Here is a 21747-nt window from a genome sequence, read left to right as displayed (position 1 = left end):
TGAACTTCAGAGATGAAACCATTCTGTTTATGACTTAAGTCATCTTTTCATTGACATTGCATTTTACCTCTCCCTGTCTCCTGTATTCCTCACCCTCTGTCCCAAGTGGTTACTACTCCCTCCATTCCACCTCTCCTTAATCCCTGGGCCCTTTGTATTCCCTCTGGATTATACCCTCCTCCTCATGTAGGACTCCTGTTCTCGAACAAAGGGATCAGTGGGAGGCGGTTCCTTTGCTCTTCACTCCTGGTGTTTGGCAGCTCAGCAGCTGCTGCTGGAATTGCAGGAAAAGTCTTACTTAGAGCTCTGTGCTGGACACTGCCTGGTGCTGAGCTATGTGGCTGAGCCAGGTGTGGGATTATATGGGATAATAATGTGAACGTGATGCTGAGAAATCGAAACGTAAAAAAGACAAACAGTTCTCTTTGATTGCCTTTCACCTGAAAAATGATGGAGACCATCTTTTCAACCTATCATGGTTTAACACCAAAGGGATTGCCACACACTGGAATAGGCTGCCCAGGGGCGTGGTTGAGTATTTTAAAGGGTATTTTAAAGATATGTAGATGTGGCACCAGGGGACATAGTTTAGTAGTGGACTTGGCAGCAGTGGGTTAATGATGAGACTCAATGATCTAAATGATTCTACAATTTTGTGATGCTGTGGTTAGAAACTCTTGGACAAGGTGCCACACAAAACACATTTTGAGCAGAACTACAGCAGGAAAAACAGCAAAACCTGATAGAAATTATTGTCATTACATCAGTATGAGGTAAGTGCCTCAGACATGAAAGCTCAGGTGTATTGTCAATTGTCTGAACAGCATGCAAGCATAAGATATGAAATAAAAGGATGATTGACTTGAAAGGGTGCAGAAGCATTAAAAGAGAGACAGGAAACTGAGACTGAGGGCCCATGATGTTATGCATCTTTTATGAAGAGACTAAAGCAAAAATGTTTCATGAAATAAATCTGCTTTTGAAAAGGGCGTGAAGGAGAGGGGAAAAAAAAACTGGCTACCCAACAGAAAAGGTGGATTGTTCAAACAGGTATGACCTTCAATGGGATTGTTCATTTGTCAGGGCAACCAGGCTGGTGAAAGCAGCAGTGAAAATGGCACAGCTGTAACTGCTGTGGTGTGAGGGTAGGGGGGAGGCCAGGCTTGGAAAGAAAGCTGATACCTTTCACTAGGCCACATGATATAGGAATAAATTAACAAGGATTAACTTAGAATAAGCCAGTCTATGCTTATGTAATGTAGGACACTTTGTCTAACTCATGGGCAAAGAAATCCTCTACTTCCTGGAAGTTAATGGTATTTCTTCAGTCCTTCAGTTTATCCTATAAGACAAACTGATTTTGCTGTTGTTGTCCTGAGTCACTTCATGCAAAAGCATCACCTCTTTCTTGCTTATTTCAAGGTTTGAATTTTTGGGGGTTTGGGGAGTTTTTTTGGGGGGAGGTTTGTACTTTTGTCTTTTGGGGGTTTTTTTGTTTAAATGGCTAAAAAATAGTCATCCTAGAATAGAATGGACACAAAAGACCTTAGGTGTTATCGGGTACACATTCCACCATTTAAACAAACGAGGAGAAGGGTAGTTAATGCTGGCAGTTAACATAATCACCAGGTGTTCTGCAATTGTGAAGAGATCTGTAATTCTCTCCAGCTTCAGAGTTCTCTGTACTCTTCCTTTGTTTCTCTCCCAGCACCACCTTTAATAACAGATTAGAACATAATTTTGGTTTTACATTTAGTGACACTGAAAACACGGGTTTTTTCTAGCCGAAGTTTTATCTCTGAATAGAATATCTGAGAGTATGAATATTTTTCACAGGTGAAATGTAGCCTACTCTTAGACACACTTTTTCACTTTCAGTATTTATATGATTCAAAATCTGGTTCAAAAATAAGTTGTTCTGGGCTGGATTCTAGGCTGGACTGAGCTGAGTAAAGCTTTTTATATGAGCAATTCTGAACCCTGCATAGAAATTTACTTAAGTAAATACAAAGAGTAGAGGATTTCGGACAATTAGATAAATAACTCAGTTGAATGGAGCAGTCAACATTCCAAATGCCTGCCAATAGCAGAACTATTGCTGAGCTCTCAGTTCTGAGAACTAAGCTCAAGACTGAGCTGGTTTAGGTTATCCCCTCACTAACCTGCACTAGAACCCTTGCCCCCTAGCAATCTAATTTGTTTCTAAGTGGCATTCAGAGTTACTTATGTTCAGTATCCTCAATGCAGATTTTCTCTTACAGTGTTTAACAAACTCTCAAGCTGTCCCTGGTAGTCAGACTGGAACAGTCATTATTATGAGATGTGATGCTCTGGCTATCCAGGCCCTCATATAGTTCAATGACTTTGTGTTGTTTTTTGTCTTTTTCTTCTTTTCCAATCCTGGTAAAGTATCTAGTGGTTTCATGGCCACCAACAGGAATTGGTTTTGAATGCATTTATGAGTTATACCTTCTTCTGAAAACTCCCTTGGCCGTATGTCATGTAACTGAGTCATTCCTACACCCTCCCAGCAGAAGAAGAAAGATCTGTAGTTAAGTTTGTGACCCAGGTGCTGCAGACTGAGGTTTAATTCAAATTTAATTGCAGAGCATCTGGATGAACATTCAGAAATCCTCCTCTTTTATAAACATGAATTGCAAATAATTTACTTCCTTTTAATGGAATGCAGGAAAAACTACAGTAGCACTTTTCTGATGTTTGCATATAAATGAAGCTAAATATACAAGTATCACAGTCAAATGGACAGGTGGGATCTGCTATATCAGACAATTAAACAAGCTTTTCTAGTCAAGTGATCCATTCAGTGCCATGTGGAAGGTTTTTGGACCTTCAGATAAAGACTATTCATGGCACAAAAGATCTAAGTTCTGAAAATTTTTGTGAATCCCTGATTGACATAGCATTCAACTTTAAGATGGCATATTATAAAGGCTATCATAATAAAAAAAAAACTAATAATGAATACAGGGAAAATCTCTACCTAGTTCCAAATACTAATTTTTGTCATAAAGATTTGCTTATTTACTTAATTAATTAGCAAGCAAAACCGTGTAAACTGTAGATATGCTGATTTCCAGTGATATAATACACACATTATAGTACACATTTCTCTAGAGCATCTAATTTGTTTACATTCCGGTTTTCCAAATGTCCCCTTGCTCAAATGTTATCATTTGGTTTACTGTGCTTCATAACAATCTGTATTTCTTTCTTAAGCAAAAGATATATGAGTGTGGGATTGTGGCCTCTCGAATCATTCATTGTAAAATGACTATTTGGGACTATTCATTCCAAAGAATGTTTTTGTGTTTTATTATTTTAATAATAAGAAGTGGTTTTCAAGACCTCTTTCACATCTGTAGCACAGCACAAAGACTCAGGTCTATTCTCTGGACTAATCCTGACCTGCCATTCACACCCAGAGGGGTGTAAAATAGATGCCTGCTCATTGAGAATTTATAGGAGCTGCTTTTAACACATAGATTTAATTGATAACTTTGAAGCTAGAGAGTCATAAGCAGTGTAAGGTAAGCATTAGATTTACTGGCCAAATGCATGGAATTCTCTACAAGCAATGGAATGTTCAATGCACAAGTTGCAAGACTTGAATAATAGGTAGTATGAGTAGTGGAGGAGTAAGAAAGTAAGAGAAATTTGGTAGTAGAAAAAATAAGATGTGAGGTAAAGGATTAAGGAATCTAGAATAAGCAAATAAAGCAATGACAGAAACTATTAGAGACAAAATTGGAATAGATAAGAACCAAAGAAAGAAGAGTAGAAACTGAGTGGCACTAAACGTTTAAGAAATAGGGGAAGTAGATAAAAGATAGGAAAGAAAGAAAGAAAGAAAGAAAGAAAGAAAGAAAGAAAGAAAAATAAGGCTCAGATGTGAACAATGCAAGAAAAAAGAAAACATTTAATAGGCTCAAAGAGGCCAGTGGTTGGACACCTAATCAAACACTGAGTTGGAAGAAGCCAGTTAAGTCACAGCCATCTCAGAAAATCCAGACACTCTTCAGGATATTTGAGATAGAAGCTAATTAATGTCATGTCATTCTTGACAAAAAACATACAGTTTCCTTGTAAAGTAGGGAAACTGAAGAATTGTGGGTGGATGGGAATTAAAGAGTAGGGCTGGAAAAAATATTTGTCAGATGTCAATGACAGTACATTCAGTACCTGAAGAATCACAGAATCACAGAATCAATCAGGTTGGAAAAGACCTCTGAGACCATCGAGTGCAACCCACGAGCCAACACCACCCTGGAATATCTAATTGGATCCTCGTGAGTCTGCTAGCATTTAACAATATATATTTCATTACTTTGAAAGACTTATTATTAAGTAAAGCTCCCAAGGATCATCTCTTTCTTATCCTAGCTGTCGAATATGTCATTAATTTCTTTAGATTTGGACAACTCTACAGCTTTAGTACAAAAAGAGGTTTTAGCACTGACTTATGGCTAAAAGTAAATGAATATAGAATGTTCTTAAGAATGTGAAATGCTGCATGCTCTTAGAGCTCATAAAAGTATAACCCAGCTGTTTTCTCATGCATTGTGTCTGAACACTTCTGAACTTCATGGCAGTTTCAGGAGTCAAAGCACTTGATGACTAGACAAATATTAGAAATCAATGTCTTATCAAATATACAAAATCTGTTCTTAGTGCCATAATTCATTCTTTGTCCAGTTCTATTTTAAACAGGATGCTTCTCAAAAAGGAAAAATCAAACAGGTTGGTGTGCCTTGGCTCTCCTCAGCACAGAAGAATTTACATAAGAACCACCTTGAATATTTACCTTAAATCCACAAGTTGCTTTAGTTTATTCAGGCTCTTTTGAGACTTAATTACTTTTAGTGTCTCTTGACTTTATACAGCCCATAGAGGGGAAAAAAGACATTCTCAGAGTGAAAAAGCATAATGTGGTCCTGGATGGTTAACATATATATGGTAAATTACTCTGAGGATAGACTTTCATTAGCAGATAGGTACATATGCACATACATAAATACAAATATATAAATACAAAATTGCTCATGTAAGCTGCAATATGGAGCATCTCTAAAGAAGCATAAACCTCTTTAAAGCTTTTTAAAGAGGCATGGATGAACCTCTTCAAATTTTTAACAGTCAGTCAAGGAATTAAGTGAAGAACACACTGGACCTGACTTACCTACAAAATGGGCCTCCAAATAGCTATTCTCTATTGCACTGGAAGCTCTTTGGTGTTTCCTCATCATTAAATTAAAGGCATTTCTCCTTGTCCACATTCAGTTTGTAGATACTACAGAACCAACTACAATTAAGTTAATTAAATTGGAGATTTTAAAGTTATTTCCAGAAGATATTTATTTTATGTGTTAAAATGAAAACAAAACAAAACAAATCTTGGGTTTTATCACTTCTTGGGTTTTAAATATTTGAACAATGTAAAACTGGAATGAAATGAAATGAAAACAAACCTCTGACTACAAGCCAAACAACCAAAAAACCAAGAGGTAAGAAAATGAAACACATGGACAACAGCTAATTGTTGCTCTGCTAGTATTTCAGGTGAGATGACAATCAAAAGTGAGCTAATTAAGCCTTTTCAAAACATAGTTTTACTTTCTTGTCCATTTACTCTTATTTATTCATAGAGTATCTCAAGTTGGAAGGACCCATGGGGATCATTAAGTCCATGCTTATATAAAAGAGGAATTAACATTATTCTTCAACACTGTAAAAATACACACTCATGCATAGTTTGAAGACGATTCCTCTCTCAAATAAAAAAACCTAAGTAAATAGAAATCATTTTTAGCAGTTGCTGTAGGATTTCTCTTACCTGGCAAATGCAAAGAATGATCAACCAAACCCTCTTCCTCAAGATACCAATGTCAGTGTAATGCTCACAGCTTTTGAAGACCTGGTCTGCCTGGTTAGTTGTGAGACTCATTTCCAGCTTCTCACAGACTTTGTTTTCCCTCTAAGGCAGTAATTTTATGTTTCTAGTCAAATCACACAAGAGCATTACTTGTTTCCCACTTCTGTTTCAGTATTAAACACTCTCACAGCGCTGAAAGTGGGCATGTTTGTGTAAATACTCCTGGAAAGTGAGGAAACTGCAGATAAGTGAAAGCAGCCGAATGACAGCAGCAGGGAAAGAAGAAGAAAAAGCTATTAGTGCATTAATAAATTTTTACCTTTGGCATTTAGTGCTTCTGATTAATGGCTTTCCTGTAGGCTGCTATTTTCCTCTCAGATATTAACATGCAAAACATGTGGCACATAAGAATAAACTGTTATTGCTATTTATGTGTGTCCGAAATCCCCAAGATATCAGGGGTTCAGCCAAAATGCAGACAAATAAAACAGTTAATTTTTTTGGCATATATTTCTTCTTAGGAAAAAGGACAGCTCCTTAGCACACCTGCATCTCTAAAGTTTAAATTTAAGAACAAAAATATGTCTTGTTTCCTATCATCTGTGTGTATTCCACAGGTGGCAAGTTCTGCTACAGCCTGTGGTGTGCTGGGGAAACCTGTAAAATATCCCAGAAGTTTAGAGCAGGAGGGAGGTGAACTGTGCTCTTTTCTGGGCTCCTCAGTATGGGAGACACCTGGATACTCTGGAGAGTTCAACAAGGGGCCACAAACCTGATTAAGGGACTGGAGCAGCTCCCATGAGGAAAGGCTGAGAAAGCTGGGACTGCTTTGCCCAGGGAAGAGGAGGCTTTATATACATTAAAAAGCACATTTAATGTATATAAATAGCTGAAGGGGTGCAAAGATGACACAGTCAGGCTCTTTTCAGGGATACTCAGGGACAAGACTAGAGGCAATGGGCACAAAAATGAAAGGCAGGAGGTGCCATCTGAACATCACAAAGCACTTTTTCCTTGTGAGGGGGATTGAGCACTGGCACAGGCTGCTCAGGGAGGCTGTGGAGCCTCCATGCTTGGAGACATCCAAACACAGGTGTTCCCATTGCAATTTGGATAAAATTGCTGGTACAAAATATAATTCTTGTATCTATACTGATAATATATAAATCATTCCCACAAGACATTTGTTCTTTCTTTTCATATCTTGGCCGTATTCTCAGTTCAAAGATGCTGTTTTCCACTCTAGAGGACACCAGTCTCACTGCTTCTCTTCCACCTACAATTCCTTCTCAAATCCTTCCTCATATTTATCTCCCAATGTGCACTCTCTATCCCCTCCTTTTTTTTTTCCAGATCTGATTTTTTTAACTGAAAAATCAAAAGGATATATTCTTCTCCCATTATTTTGTTCTTCTGTAACCTACCACTACCTCCTGCATTTCTGAGGCTGAAATTTCTGACCAGTTTTTGACCTAATCTTCCCAAACTTAAGTTATAACTTTTTCTATTTATACTTGACCTTTTTTCCTAACAATATTTTAATTCTCCTATTATAAAGAACCTAACACTGTCATAATCCATTCTCTCTGGGTACTCATCATATTCATACTCCTTAAATTCATTATCTGAAATGCCTATTTCTTTCCATTTTAGACCCTCTCCTTTCATGAGATAGAGGGCACTGGAAAATGTTGCCCAGGTCTACAATCACCTTTTCTTGACTAATTATCAATTTTACTGTTCAACATTCATCCTCCTCCATCTGCTGCTTGATTGTAGTCATTAAATTCTTCAAAATCTTATATTCAGACATTTTGGATTCCCCAGCCAAACTGACCAACTCCTTTCAGACTGTCTGGAGGGTGAAACCTATTCTTACACCTCTAGATCAAATGTGAGGCTCCTTAAGCCATTCTGTCATTGTTTCCTCACATTGCATTTCTCTCTATCTTTAATGCAGAGGAAAATATGAGGGATTTTGGGGTAGCTTACTTAACTTACCCATCTCTAACAAGACCAGCTTGCTATATTTAGTATTATTCATCTATATGATATCTATGTGTAATGTTGTATATATTATATAAAGTGCTATAAGTTATTAAAGTTACTATTAATTAACACTTTCAATGCTCCAAAGATCCTGTTTCCTCACTTCAGGGATACTTTTCTTCCCCCTTTTCTTTCCTGCTCTTCTCCACTACACCAAAATGAAAAGTTTAGTTCTCATGCCTGACAGCCTTTGCTGTATCAGTGCAATAATTAAAGGAAGGTTAAGAGGATAAAGAATTGTGATAAAAATAACCTGTGATGTGCCTATAGCATAGCACACTGAGGAATGACAAATACAGGCCTGTAAGCCTGTCTGTTCCTGAAAGTTTTGCTTAAATTTAGAATGCCAATACCATAATGTAACACACTGAGAGAAAGGAGGGTGAGCATTTCAGTGTCCTCTATTCTCTAATCCACTGAGATTCTTTTTTTTTTTTCAATTCTGAGATTATTATTCTGAAAACAAACTATTTAGAGCTCAGATGGTTAAAAAAAACAACAAACTTATTAATCATGAACAATTCTAACCATTAACTCTTAAAAATACAAGTTTTTTTTTCTACCAGGTAAACTACAATATCAGGGCAGATAAATCTAGTTACCAGCAGCCTTTTCCCTTGAAGATTAGTTAATCATTAACCATGTACATTAAAGGAATACCTTCACATAATAGAGCCAGAAAAGAATGACATGTTTTTAATGTCAAATTATTTCCATCTAAAATCAGGCTGATGCAATCTATTTTTAATTTACCATTTAGGGGAAGACACCACAGAAAAGTTTGCAAATCAAGTCAAAAAAGGGAAACAAGGAGCTTAACGGCCCACGTACTTTTCTACCCAACTTCTGTAAATACTTTCTCTTTTCAGCATGCCTGGAACTTCACAGAAATATAGGCAGGGTATAGAGAATGTCACATGGCAGATACTAATTGTTACGATTAAGGTCTAACAAGCAACCTTCCCTGCTGTGCTGAGAATGTCTCTGACTTTTGATCCTGACATCTGTGTCTTACAAGAATTTCACTCGGCTCTGACATTCCTTCTGATGTTGATCCAGGAATTAATGGATTGTGAAAAAGCTGGCAGGATATCATTTAAAAAATAGAATTCTTGGTGTACAACTGATGAAAAGGTATCAGAATCCACATACTTTGTGTCTGATACCAATGCACTGTGTCTATATGCAAGCAGTTTGTGTGAAGTGATACCTCAAAATAAAGGGCAAAACACAAGATTTAGGAGGATGCAAGAGCTCCCTGTTATGCTCATTTACAGAATTGCTATTGTACACCTTCAGCATGTTACAGGATGAAAATTATCAATGGTTTAGACCAATTCTGTGTAAAGGAGACTCCATTGTTTAAATCCCTACCAGCAAAACATATTACGATTCATTCTGATTTAATTTAAACCTTTCATAAGAAGCTTTTCAGAGAACAGAATCAAGGAAATCAATATAAATTATAAAAGAGGTTTGTGACATATGTTGTGTGATCACCTTGACACCATTTTAGCTTGGACATGTATTTAAACTGGTTTGTGCTACAATAATTTCAGGTTTAAAGGATCCATGAGGAAGAAAAAAAAAAAACAACAAAAACTTTAAAACATTTCATATCAAAATTTAACTGAGACTTTTTGATCTAGATGTGTTTAAGACTGAAGCATTACATACAGAATTGAAATTTTACACATCAGGGAATATTGCCTTGTACTTCATGGTTCTGGATAATTACTAGATGCCAGTGGATAACTTAAACATAGCTTAGAGTCACTGACATTAATGTGTGACAGGCAGCATTAAAGAATGTATTTAGGAATCTTAAATGAAAAAGTTGAATGATATTTGTAAAAAAAAAACAACAACAAAACAAAAATAAAATTCAGGATTATCATGACAGGAAAGAAGAAGTGCCCTCTTTAAAGTAAAGCCAAAAATGTTTCTCAGCGTGAAATAAAAAGAAATGAAAAGAACTATGAAAGTAAGAATTCAACAGGTTAAAAAGAAACTAAATTCACTTGTCATTTATTGTCAATTATAACTCAAAATTAAGAATATATGGTTTAACTACCTGCTTAAGCAAGTCAACCGAATTTCAGATCACACACTGACATCATTACTAAGTTACATTTCTGGCATTTGCATCTGTATTCCAGTGGTTTAGAGGCTTTAACAAAACTTCTTGACACCCTATGGCATATTTTGACTCAAGTCCAGACCCAAATGCTATTAATAAAAAAATTTAATTAATGAAATTACCAGTACAGACTACCTATAGTTAGTTAGCCACCCATGCCCAATATACAAACATTGCAAGTACTTGGTTTAGGGAACATAAAATCATTCAAAATAAGTAACACATAAACAGAGTCAATTTATAAGAAGCCAATTTATATCTCAGATAAGTGAAATAATATAATAATATAATCTCAATATGTGAAAAAGGTTGGTGACTTGCAAGTTGCACACCCTTTACCAGTGCTTATTCCAACTCTGCTGTTGTTCAGCTGCATAGAATTTCCAAACCTCTAAGAAGAATACCAGATTTCTAGTAAGATCCAAATAAACATCCTAAACATTTATAACATCAATAGTACATCTAGAGACTCCATTAATGTTTTGTTTAAACTATATGATTAAAGACATCATGTGATTATTGTTTGGTTTTAAGGGAAATATCCATGCTTTTAAGCACTAATATTTTTATTATTTACATTCATTTAAATTTACTGTTGTATTTTTCATTAAGAGTTCTAGAACGTATTTAACAAATAAAAGAGTAAACAGCACACAAATGAGGACATTAAACAACAAAGAAGCAAAAACCTCGAGTGAATAGTTAAAGAGAAAAGGCTGGATCACATTTAAGATGAGGAAAAACAAAAGGCAAAGCTTGTAAAATCTGAAAAAGTAAGGTAGGGGTGTGAAAGCGTGATGTGTGACAGGTGGGGTAAAATGAGACAGTTGGGAGGAAAGAAATAAATTTGAAGAGCACAAATTAGACAAGACATTCATTTTAAGCCCTAACAGGCTGGATCTCATCGTTGTCATCAGACAGGAAATGTCAGAGCTGGCACATTTGGGTTTTTTATGCTTTTTAGTTGTTTTTTTAAAAAAAGTCTGTGTCTTACAATACATAAAAAGTCTATTTGCTTTAAAGAAAAACACCTCTCAATTTGTTCCCATTTTGTCTCCTACTCAATCTTTAACCAACTTCAGTTCTATTATATTGGAAACTACAGTAATTATAAGGTTTAATACTCCCATTATATTTTGAGTTATTTTATTTAATACCTGAATAGGAGTTGAATTCTTTAGAATAACTAAACTTTGCACTTGTAACACTACAGGTGGATTTCTGGAGGAGGTGAGTGTTGTATAGGATGACATGTAGTAAGGGCTATTTCACAAATACAAAAAAATCCTCATTCTAAAGTTCAGAATTTTTGAAGGCATGGAGATATCCTTTCCAAAATACATGACCAAAATAATTATGTCAAAAACAAGCATTTAAATTCGTTTTCCAGTTAATGGAAAGGGACGCAGCTTTTTTAAAATAGGTTTTATCAAATTTCTAGAAAGTATATTTGGGACCTGAAAATAATGGCACTGTATAGAATATGTTACCAACCCCCTGTAAATATGAACATTTAATTAGTCTGTGGTTCTTGTGTCAATTTATTAAAAATAAATAATCCTTGTGCACTGCAACATAATCTCAAGGTTAAATTCAAATGAAGTGGAATACTGCCAGGCAGGAAAGTGCATATAGTAACTGCAACTCTTATTAATTCAGTATCTTTAGAATAGCTTTATTTATAACTGAAATAATCCCTCAAACTTTTCAGTTTAAAAAGTTTATTTCAGAGTTTATATGAAAACAAAGTGTCTCCACACTGAGGGAATGGATCCTACCTCCTGTACAGTTTGGATCTGTATACTGTATATGAGGCATCCTATTTTCTAAACTCTTCCATCAATTTAATCCATAAATTAACAAATACACAACAAGGTATAGTATATTTAGAAAAGATAGCAAAACATTCAGCTGGAAAATATGTTCATTTTCTTACAAGTTATATTTCTCACTATCATCTTTATATGCTTTTAGTGAAAACCAGATAGAAGGAATGTGGAAGTAGAGATTTTGGATATTACGTGTAGGAGGTAAATGATGACAGAAGAGCAAGGGAGGGAAGGATCAGATAAGGGATTTAGAACAGACACAACATGTCAAACTAACAGTACACCCACACTTATTTCCAGCAGTGAATGGATGTTCAGAAAAAAAAACCCAAACCAAAGAGTTCAGGTTCAGAGTGGTGCCATCCACTCTCTGACAGACAGAGATTTCCAAATGCAGGGATTAAATTCAGACCATCAAGTTTAAAAGCCATCAGTAGACCTGACCCATCCACCATGAAGATTTCTAATTCCTAATCTCCTCTGCTTTAGTTTAAATAAATGTCTTGTCAGTCACAGGCCTTTACTTCAGGCCATTTCCACATTTTAGAGAAAAATGTAGCAAATAAAAATTGGTCAAGCTTTACCAAACTTCTGTCTACTTCCATAAAAGAACTGATGCCATCGTTCTGCAAATCTTGCCAGGTGTGCTTGTCTTGAAAGGTTTTAAACACTGCCAGGGAGTTCTGTTATTAAACTTATCTTGGAAGCACAGTGGGTAAATAGTTTGTATTCACAGAAAAAGTAACATAAATAAGCAAATCTATTCTACTCTGTATAGAGATTATACTTTTTACTGTCACATTACATCAAGTAATATGACAAAAGTCAGTAGAATTAAAGAAAGAAAATACCAAGCCCTGTTTAATACTATATTTGAGTGTAATTTCTATAGATACAAATGTACTATCTCATCTTGCTTTTCTCTGAAAACTAATTAAAATAGCCACTGTATAAAACTAGATTTCATATTCTTAGAATGTTAAACACTCTATTCTATCTCAATGTGTTTCCATTTTTATTTACCTCTCTTCAGATCACAAAAGGTAGGCATGTGCTGTTATTCTCATTTGAGAGGAAGAGTGGCTTGCCCAAAAGGCAGCTTGTGTCATAAGAAACCAACAAATCCCACTCAATTTTCCCAAATCACGTGCTGAAGGCCTTAACATAAACATATTCTGGACCTCCTTCACTTAAAATCTTTCAAATACTGTTCACTGTTGTCTCAATGATGTCTTAATTATAATCTTTGCTACAATCATCCCCTTCTTTCTTCCCTGTACCTTCCTCCCCTTGCCTTGCATCAAGGATACTTTCACAGCTCAACAGCTGCCCCAGCTGCCAACAAAAAGCCTTCAAGAATTGTCACGACCAGAAATGCAGGAATTTCTGTGCTCTGTCCGCTACTCTTCCTCTCCTGAAACTCTTTTCTCCCTGTTCACAGAAAAGGAATGGGCAAAGTGCTGTTTGCTGCAGGGTTTAGTTCTCCATCCAGCAGGTCCTGGCCTGAGGAGGGCTGGAGGATCTGTTGTATTCTGGCTGATTGATACACAGGTTTTACAGATGATTTTACAGGTGCAATTTACTGACCAGCTACGTTTTAGTCCACAAAATGACAAGGTAAAAGGTGTTATATAGCCTCTCTTAAGATACCAGATAACAAAACCACCAGGGAATTTCTTTAGGTAAAAGCAGTCATATATAGATGTTTTAGAAAGATATCAAAACTAAATGCAATTTTTTGACTGATAAATGAAGGACATCTGGCAATAAGTTTTTTTAAAAGTTAATGATCTGGTGATTAAAAAAGAGTTCTTATTTTCTATTTGACTTTTTCTCGCTTCACAATGCATTTTTATGCCTTTGCCTGCCACATCACAGAATATTCCACAGTGAGATACTTCAGCTTAGAAATTTATTCAGGTATTCTTGATTAGTTTTTTTCTAAGTGGTGTACTAATTGAAATTCTCTGGTATTTTTGAACTAAAAACAAACAAAACCCCACAAAAAAATCCAAGTAAAGATCTATGTACACACAAAAAAAATCTGAAAACAAAAATTAATCAAAAAAACCACAACCAAAACCAGAATGGGGGTAGATCTGGAGAACAGGACCTTAGAACTGCTGAATATACATAAAAAGCAATGGACTTTGAAGACTTTCAACACATCTACAAAACAAGTCTATTTAAAAAACAGAGATAGTTGACACCATAAAGTGTATTTGAAACATCAAGAAATGCCATAGCAACAATACTGTGGGACTCTCAGCTGAGAAGCTGTAGCTGTAAGAGCCAGTCTCTCTTGACAGAGTGAACACTCAGTTCCATGAGCTTCTCATCAACTGAAAACTGGGGAATTCTTGTAGCTGGGTCAGATATTAAAATAATGGAAGAATCCTCTTTAATCAGAGCCATCAAAATAATATTTTTTGTTTCAAGTCCAGCTCTACAACACCTTGAGATTTTGGGGTATTATCTGGAGCCATTACACGGGATCCTTTCAAAAGAAAAAGTCAGACCTACAGCATAAATGGCTGGGACAGGCCACATCTTGACCAAGTCCCTTTGGTGAAATCATCTGATGAAGCAACTGTTTCCTTTACCTCCTCTGTAAGAGGCTGGAGTATGCCTGGATACTCCGCAACAATGAAAACATCAGTGTCTTATCGATGTTATTCTCAGGAAATTCAAAACACAGCACTGTACCAGCTGCCAAGAAAACTGAGACAACACTGTAAAGTGGAGCAACAACCCAAGAAGCACGTGGAGGATATGCTCCAAAAATGAGAGACTGTGATCAGTGCTAGTTTTTGAGTTGTACACTCTGCATGGCATGACCAAAAATACAAACTTTTTCAAATATTTCTTCTTTCTGGCCTGGTATCTCCACCATTATATCCACCCCCCCAAAGAAGCAGGGTCTTACTGTGGCTCCCTGCTGAGAGCACTGTCGGTGGGTTGTTTTCTGTCCACCGTGTGTGCAGCCTTGTGTGCTGTAACTGGGGAAGGACAGATAAAGTGCAGGGAGTTCTAAAGCCCATGTTGCAACGGTCCCTAGGGAACCACTGCCAGCTGGCAGAGGCTACAGCAACGCAGGGGCCTGGGGCTACGTGGAAAATCAAAGAGCTGGAACCATCTCCCTGACAGCCCCACGGTGTAAACTGGGTACACGGAAGAATCCAGGTCTTTGTGTGCATGAGGGAGAAGATCAGTGTTTATACCATTTCATGAAAGATTTTATCTGTCAATACATTAAATAAGGTAAAAGCCATACCATAAAGTGAAAGGGGTACAGTATTTAAGCACTGTATTTGACCGAGACCTCTCAGATGATCTGACAGCTGGAAAAAACCTGCTTGTCTCTCAGCAGACTTGTATGATTCAGAGAATCCAGTGGATTGAGGGATTCCTAACCAGGCACACATTAGTGACTTAATTTGCCTGCAGACAGAAGGGAGTAGAGCTTTTCAAACTTCACCACCATTTGTGGTGCATTTGTTGCATTCACAGAGAGTGCAAATGCACAGTGCTTTAAAATTAATACTACTTTGTCTTGAATTAACAAGATGAGGATTTTAACTTCCCACAGCATCTTATAAAACCAACACATATGATAGATCTGAACGCTTGCAGAAGCTACTAAGTGCCTTTTCCCAGGCATTCAGAGTGGAAGCCAAGATAAGGATTGTAAACTTAAGCCAGGACAAGAAACAGGACAGTGATCGTTCAGTTGAAGGATCAGCTGTTACCATGCCATGTTCCTGAACAACAGAGCACTTCCACCTTTCAGTGTCTCTTCTTATCCGATGTTTCCAGTAAAATAACTGGAGAAATTCTGCCTATCTCCTCACCTATGAAGGTATTTGATTCCTTTATACCTTTACATCATTCTGGTGGTGCTGTTGTGACAATGAGCTGCAGTGTCGCCAGCCCTTGGCCTCCCAGAGCTACCCTTGGTTAATCTGAGTTTTACAAGTAGCACTTAAGCACAACCAGAATTTAACTTCTAGGAGCAAAATAGCTTGCATATTAAGAAACCAAATTAATACATTTAAATCATTTCAAGAACAGAAGAAAAAGACTAAAGGATCGTTATAAAGATTGCTGTTGGATGCAGCTAGAATGGATTTAATAATAATATATATATACATGAATAAAAAAATATGAGTATTATAAAACTCCACTGACATTCTTATTAATATCAAAATATTATAATTTAGAATTAAATTTAAGATTGAAAGTACTTTATTCTAATGAATAACACATGCTAACAAGATTATTAGAATGACCATGTCATTGAAGGGTTAATGACTCCAGTTATGGTAGAAATTTAAATATCATGGGGAGGCACCTCCTGACCCAGCCATCACTGAGAATTATGCAGATTCAAATGGGAGCCACACAGGCTTTGATTTCCCCCAAGGATTGATGAACAAGTACAAAATAATAGAAAGTGACAGGAAGCAGATGACTGAGGTCTAATTTAATGTCATTCTAAAAGACAATATACCTTAAATTGGCCTTAGGAAAATTATGGGTTACAAACAAGAGAACAGAAACATGCACTTTTTCATTTTAGTTCACTAATTTAAAAAGTAATCCTTTGAACAAATGAACAGTGAAACAATAGTCATTTGGCAATGAAAAACTGCCAAACTTAAGTGGGCGTACTTTGTTTGCATAATTTGCAATTTAATGGAAAAGGCTGTAATCTTAAGAGGAGAACACTATTAAACAAAATAATGAAATGATCTGAAGAATTTTATGCAAATATTAAATTAAGACTGCTATGAAGACAAAGAATAGTTCCTAAATAGTATGATAAAATGCAATGAGCATATGCTCGGGAAAAGTTTGCCATTTTATTAAAGGATTAGCTACACATGCACCTTTCTAGAAATAAAAAATCTATTCTGTAATGGTTTTTCTAAGAATAAAGCCAGAATATTTTACTGCTTTTAATTAGTAAGTGGCCTTCTACAATCCAAAGTTAAGAATAAGCCACACTTCAGTCCAAATTTCCCAGATTTCAGTACATGCTACATGCAACATGCATTTACATTATTTCACATTGCAGTAATTATAAATACCAACATTTGAACAATCTGAAACAATTCCTTTTTATACCATAAATATTTGAGACATTTGTACAGAAGCAGCACTGGATATTTTTTTTACTTCAGAAATTATGCTATTTATCATGCATTATTTTTTTTCAGTTCTTTAACATCAATGAGTAGAGGCATCCCTAATCAGGTATCTGCTCAGTAATTGTCTTAAATTCCCCACTGATTTTTTCTCAGCTGGTATTTAAACATAGGGAATGAATTTTGATAAACAAGCATTCAAAACAAATTTCTATATACGGCATCAAATTAAACAACTTAGAGATATAGGAGTTTGGAAAGGCTCCCTGTAATAGAAGATTTTCTCCAAATTTTCTCTAAAAATTGAAGGCTTATTAATTTTTAAAAGGGTGAAATAGCTTTTTTTTTAGCATGTACAAATACTCTCTCTCACAAAGAAACACGACAGACTCCCTGGGATGATTAAACCAGGAAAAAAGGAAAGTGCATTGCGCAAGTGCTCCATCTGCAACTCCGTCACATGGCAGACCTGGAGGCATCTCAACAGTGCTCACAGAACTGCCTCAGGAATCTACAGAGCAGCCAGATGCCAGCCCTGGAAAAATATGTAAAATTGCAGGAATATCTGCATCCTGTGACTGGCATTCAGAGAGGAGCCATAAGACCGGTCCGATGTTTAGGGTTGAACAGAAGCCCAATATTCGCATTTATTTTCGTTCTCTGTAGTGGGATTTTTCATGTAAGGATAAATTAAAAACAATACTGATAAAAAGTGTGCAGCCCCGAAAGTTTTCTGAGAAAGAGCTACATGTAACCTTAGCCAGGCAGAAAATATACATGGTAAAATTCAAGTATATTACATTAAGGGTAAACCAAATGTGAGTTTGCGTTATTAAAGTTGTATGTGAAAAGGAGCTTTTAAGCAAATTTCTTCCCTTAGAAGAATACTGCAAGTATTTTACAAACTAAGTATAGCAATAATACATCTCTGCAAGACCAACAGAAGTAATTCTTTTCTAAAAAATCTATGTTTTATGTAAGTAGTGAATATGTTTTTCGATAGTAAATTGTGGCTGGAATCATCTTTATTTACACCTTTACTTAAAAGATGTCAAGTTCCCTACATATAAAAAACTTATATAATTTAGAAATAATGTAACTGCTATTGCCATTGGAAAACAGTCCCTTGATTGTTATATTTCCTGACACCAGGTTGTTTTCCTTCATGTAACGTCCATTGTTCAGTGACATTTGCAGTTATCTTCAAAACCGCATTTTCGTTTACGTGACATAAGAAAGACGTGGTCTTCATTTAAAGAAAACACAGAGAAAGAGGGGGAGGGGAGAGAATATGTGATACTAAATATGGTAATAAAGGTTAGGCAAATGGTCTAGCCAATCTGAAAGAGTTAAAACTCCAGCATAGAGTTTTTACAGACCTTCTTCACTGAACATTTTCAGAGCATCCAATTCCTGCATATTGTCCGAGCCCTTCACCTGGTTGAAGTGCTGACTACAACCCAGGAGAGCCAACCTGCCCAAGGCACTGGTGGGAACCAAGCAGCACAACACTTGATAAAGACTTGGATCACATGACAGCCTAAGAGTCACCTAAGAAAAAGGAGCTGGAAGCTTTTTGAAATGGCATCTTCCTAACCAGAGCGTTAGGCTTGAGAATCTCCCTTGCCCTTTGTGGTGGAACATCACGGTTGGAGTCAGCAATCAGGGCTTCAAACAGTGCTGAAGAACTGCCTGTTTATAGACAAATCAGCACCTTATGAAGAAGAAAAACTGTTTAGGTCTTCCATCTCAATGCCAAAACCAGGAAAAAATACAGAAGAACAAATATTTCTAACTACCATCATTAATGCTGAAGGAATCAGTGAAAACAACTCTGACCTCTAAATAAGCAGCTACAAGACACACCTCTCAGTTTTACACTCTTCTGCTGAGCATGACTGCTTGCACACTTAATTTTCTACCAGCTGGAATTTCAGCAAAACAGAATACTATCATTCCCTCTATTATAACTGGAGTACCATATGTATAACACCTCCATATCTGTAAGTCAAATTAAATACAAATGTGCCACAAAGTAAAACAAAACTATTTCCAAAAGTAAAGAGATAATTTTTGTAAACAAACTCAGGAGAAAAATAGAGTTTTGACAAAGTTGACAAGGAATCAAGAAATAAGGAGTGAAGAACAACTAAGTATAATTTTATTCTGAGCTTTTGAAGGATCTACACATGAAAGTTTGACCATATTATCAGACTCTTCCAAGTCTTTCCACATTTATTTTTTTAGATGGAATTTGTTCTCATAAGTATAAATGCTGTATGGTTCCTGGTTGTTCTAGTTTTTTAAAGCCTTAATTCAATCTGGATTTTAATAAGGACTGCTGGCAGATAACAGCTATCTCAAATTTTATTTCCTGGCAGTTATTTGGAAGTCTAAAGATATATTTCGCAATTATCAAAAAAAATTTTGTCAATTATCTCAGCTATTGTCAATATTGGTGACCTGTTCCCTTGTTTACAGGCTTTGGAAGTGAATTTTCTGGATTTTGGGAGATATGTGATTAACCACAAAGCATTCAACAGACACCTGGTTGTCTATACAAAACTTGTTTACAGAAAAGTCTGTTCTACTTTCAGTCTTGGCAGGGCAAAACCATGTTACTGCAGGCTTTACTCTGTCTGTTGTGAATTATCCAAATTCTTTAAGACTTCTGTGAGATAACTGTCTCTTTCTGCAGAAACTAGTCCTTAGACCACGTTCTGTATCTGTTAAAGAGTTAATGGTTATATCAAGGTCTTTGAGAATATTTTTCCTTCTCTATGTCATTAAAGATTGGGAGAGCAGCTCATGAAATACCTTTTTTTTCCTAACTGAGGACCACTTTTTCCTTCTTCACATACCATTTCTTCCTTCTACATTTTCAAAGATGTCAAGATTAGTAGTGATCATGGACTGTAAGTAAGCTTCAATGCAAAAATATGGAGGTACTTACATTCTGGGACACAGATGTGCTTGTTAAACTATTGTTTACAGCCCAGTCTGGGAAGCAGTGTAGAATATACTTCTTATCTTAATACAACTAAATCATTTCTTGAAATACACCTGTATTTTGGGCTACCTGCACAAACAAGAACTGCCAGAATCCTGGTAACTGATAAAATTCCCCTTTCCTCCTGGCAGGCAACACCGGGACACCACCAAAAATGACTGTGGGGAGATGTCCCCTTGTCATGAGAGAGAAATGGTACACAGTCAACCATCCTGCTCTAGCAAGAGGTAAACGTTTGGGTCTCTCCAAATGGGCAAAGCAAGCTGAAGTTCAGCCATTCTCCTGAAGTGCTTTGACGATCACATTTGTGCTAAGAAGTAAATTTGTCTCTGAACCAGTGAACAGTTTGCAACTTTGACTGAGAGGCCAACTCAGGGTTGCAGTTAATTTACAGAATTAGATATATAATGCCCACACATTCTGCTAGTTTGCTCAAAGGAATGGTACCTTTACTTTGAATAACTGCTGCCTTTAAGATCCGAGGTTATAAATTCGGAAAGCATCCCACTTACCTATAAATTACGTGAAATAGTTTTTTGTATAGAAGACACTAGAGCATGACAACTTGACAGAGAGCATGGAACCCAGATGACTTAGCTGGGTGAAGCAGCTGAGATGGCTCAGGGAAAAAAATCACAGTGAGGAATACTGGCAACTGGTTTCTTTGCTGCAATGGTAGAAAAAGATTCACAAGAACAGTGAACAGTCACTTCAGCTCATGGCACAGGCTGCAACACATTTTGTAGCGCACAGTTGTCTGCCTGTTGTCCAATCTGGGAGAGCTCTTCACAAGTCCAAGAAGGTAGGATTCCTGTTTTGACTGCTGAAAGAAGAACATATGACAAAAACAGAGGAGTGAAGATCCATCAGATGCCATTCAGATAATGAAATTCTCGAGCCACTGAGATAGAAAGGAATTCTGAACTTCTAAGAGGTCAGCGTGTCTGTGCCTGTGCAGAAGAGAATCTGCAGAGAAGATCAAGCTGAAAAAGAAACACAGGTTGGTGACCAGACCCAAATGGTGATGGGATACAGATGTTTATCACTAGTTCTGGGCAAAAGATTGCAGCTTATAAATCAGACCTGAGCACAACAGGGCTGCAGCTCTCTGAGCTGGCACAACAGAAATCTCCCATGTTCTGGATGCTCTTAAGAAAAGCCTTGGCTCAGTCAGCAGAGTTTGGCAGTTCAGCACTTCACTGTTTTCAGTTGTACTAAGTTAAGTAAGGTGATTTCTCTATTTCCTAGTGTAAGGGTTATGAAAAACATTATTCAGCAAGACAAAGAGAAAGATTTAGGATTTAGTGTCATTTTCTAGAGAATAAGTTTAGCAGTAATTTATTTTAATGCCCTTGGAAACTGCAAGTGACCACAAATTGAGAAGACAGTTTTGATCTTCATCCCTGATATATTCAAAATAAAACCGAACTAGTTTTATTTTTAAATGGAAAGATTTATGTTTTAATATTGAATTTAAGTAATCAAGATTCAAAACAATAAACACAGCAGATTATTAAAACAGAAAAAGAATGTAAACATGTTTAAAAGCTCTTTGGAAAAACGGTCAAATTTTAAATTATATAATAGTAGTCTTCTAAATTTTCATAAAATTACACTATAAGGTACAGGAAACTATATTTGTGTGACATATAATAAATCTAGTGCATGCACTATAAACAGGC

The 21747-nt window shown here is 36.4% G+C and overlaps 1 long non-coding RNA gene across 4 annotated transcripts in view; it reads right to left on the bottom strand.

The window, feature by feature from the left end:
- LOC108503203 overlaps positions 1 to 21747 on the bottom strand; it is a 78014-nt gene that overhangs the window by 11537 nt on the left and 44730 nt on the right. Inside the window, exon 8 of one of the 4 annotated variants that reach the window (XR_001876761.1) lies at positions 19166 to 20888. The exons of the other annotated variants lie outside the window; for them this stretch is intronic. This is a non-coding gene — a long non-coding RNA (uncharacterized LOC108503203). Of the gene's footprint in view, positions 1 to 19165; positions 20889 to 21747 lie in introns of those variants that run through there. 4 annotated transcript variants of the gene reach the window in all.

Source organism: Lepidothrix coronata, unplaced genomic scaffold, assembly GCF_001604755.1.
Source record: "Lepidothrix coronata isolate B3197 unplaced genomic scaffold, Lepidothrix_coronata-1.0 Scaffold133, whole genome shotgun sequence".
Lineage (NCBI taxonomy): Eukaryota > Metazoa > Chordata > Aves > Passeriformes > Pipridae > Lepidothrix > Lepidothrix coronata.
Note: the sequence above shows the minus strand (reverse complement) of the source record. Positions and strands in the feature narration are given on the sequence as shown.